The following is a 2471-nucleotide window of genomic DNA, read 5'->3' on the forward strand; positions in this document are numbered from 1 at the left end:
TTTTTAGCCAAAGGCATACTATCTATATGCGGCCAAAGTTACACACTGTTTATGTGTTGTCCTGTTTTATCAAGCTGACGGGATGTTGTGGGTAAATTACCTTAGGCTGATGGGCCATAGAACTACACGCTACATGCTACACGCAACATGCTACACGCTACACGTTTCCAACCCTAGGCTATATAACTTCACATTATCATGCTACATGCTTCATATTTTGCCAGAGACAGAGGGATTTTGTTTTATTTTCTCCGAAGATTAATTCTTCCGACGAAGAAGATGTTCTCATTTTGCATTTGTTCCGAAGGAGAAGAAAACGAAAGAGACAAAGCATATGGTGCCGAGAACATTTCCTTCTCAGATAATCACAAGGAGAGTTCCAGCGTACATTCCGTCATCTTCTTGAGAATCCTGATGAAAAACTCTTCCCAGATCCCAGAGAAGGGGCCTTGCTCTTACCATTTCAATCAATTTTTCCCTGTAGTCGTTCATGTTCGCCAGATCTAGAACTAGACGTGTAGCAAAAAAGTGAGCATGTCCATTTCTTTCTACACGCATGTAGCATGTAGCGAGTCCCGTGTAGCGTGTAGTGAGTTGTATGGCCCGCATAAGAGAGACAATGAGGTTTCACTTTTCTATACACGTTTAAAACGTGTAGCGTGTAGCATGTAGCGTGTAGTTCTGTGGTCCGTCAGCCTAAGCGCGCAATATATAAACAAATAAACAAAAATAATAAAAGAAATTTATAAAATTATGTGATTTTTATAAAATTTGAATAACTGAAAACATTCTAAAATAGTGTCTAGTTAAGCTAAACTCGAACCCCACCAGTAAAGGTTTTAACTAACTGATGATAGCAACGTCAGGACTGGTGTTAGACCCTGCCCAAAACTATTGGATTATCATATAGATAAACATCAAGACGAGTGTAAACAAATGACGTTCGTGGATGTGAGGATGACGTTTCTTGTTGTCCAGTGAAGGATTTGCAGCTGGTCGCAGTATCCTTGTGAAAGGTAGGACAATCTAATTGACCAAATTAATATTAAACTGTTTTAAATATAATATTTATTGATGCTATGCGGTTCGGGGGAAAACTCACATATACTATCTGTCAGATTAATCATGATAACACACAAAAATATATATTAACCTTTGACGTTTATATGAAAATGTGGCTGCTTGAAGCTGAAAAGAAAAACGTAACGATAAGTATTGAAATGTAAGCTCTTTTTTCTGTTGGGCAGGATATGGCCGGTACGATGTGTCTTCCAATGGGTAGATCGGTGGCATTCTCAATTTTATGTATTTTAAGGAGAATGCAGAATCAAGGATTACCGAGCAGAACTGACAATTAAACTTAACACCATGTCACCTCACAGATTGAACTCGAGACTGGAGCTCATTTAAATATTATACAACCTTTATCCCTTGCCTCTCTGGCTCCCCCGCCACCCATCGCCCTTTCATATTACACACTATTATCATTACCAGAGCGTCTACTTTTACTACTACTACTACTACTACTACTACTACTACTACTACTACTACTACTACTACTACTATTACTACTACTACTATTACTACTACTACTATTACTACTACTACTACTACTACTACTACTGCTGCTGCTGCTGCTGCTCCTGCTGTTGCTGTTGCTGTTGCTGCTGCTACTACTGCTACTACCTTTAATAACAATAATAGTTATACTACTATCCCTAACTGTTTCTAAAACGTTATTCCAATTTCACTTTATCAATATTTAAATATAGTCTACATTTGATTCTATTTTACACTCTATACTGCACAACACATCCTCCTTTTTAGATATTCTCATGAATCGCACACCTTTTATCAATATTTATTGTCATGTTTTATTTAATTCGTACTACCCATTCCTGTCCCATCATTGTTTTTGTTTATTCACCTTAACTACGCCATTCACACATATCTCATTCGTCCTTAGTGTTTCATTCATCGTGTTTTGTTGATAAAGGGGAAACCCGTTTAACAAATTGGAGCTTACATTTCAATAGATAGTTTGAAGATGACGTCCCTCAAGTCTTTGTTAAATGTTTTTGCCATCTGCGTTTATGAGTAATTCTCACTAAACTGTATTAACCAGACTAGAAACGTTCAAGGTTACACATAGTTTTGTGTGTTGGTCCGTTAAACTTCCGGGTGGCAATGTTGTGAATTTCTTAGCCAACCGCAAACTATCTTTTCTTTTCGTTATTTTTGACGTATATTGTATGTTAGAGGGATTATAATGATAATTAATCACCAAATCAATAACAAAAACATGTATGATATCAAATGCATTCATTATATTAATGCTATGTGTTTCAATGACGTACTCACAACATATGCCCGCCAGATGAATAATTCTAACGCGTGTATCCTTAAACGCTTTTAGTATGATTGATATATTCTAGCGTGAACTAAACAAATAATTGACGTCTAAAAACGGT

General features: G+C 36.8%; 1 protein-coding gene across 2 annotated transcripts in view; it reads left to right on the forward strand.

Annotated features, from left to right (window-relative positions):
* Positions 1–912: 912 nt before the first annotated feature.
* Positions 913–2471, forward strand: part of LOC144977019 (lactase/phlorizin hydrolase-like) — a 45013-nt gene continuing 43454 nt past the window's right edge. Inside the window, exon 1 of one of the 2 annotated variants that reach the window (XM_078921714.1) lies at positions 913–1016. The gene's annotated coding sequence lies outside the window, so the exon portion shown is untranslated. The remainder of the gene's footprint in view (positions 1017–2471) is intronic. The other variant, XM_078921715.1, reaches the window with a different exon arrangement.

This window comes from Berghia stephanieae, chromosome 7 (assembly GCF_034508935.2).
Source record: "Berghia stephanieae isolate SIO BIC M18660-M18661 chromosome 7, UCSD_Bste_1.3, whole genome shotgun sequence".
NCBI lineage: Eukaryota > Metazoa > Mollusca > Gastropoda > Nudibranchia > Aeolidiidae > Berghia > Berghia stephanieae.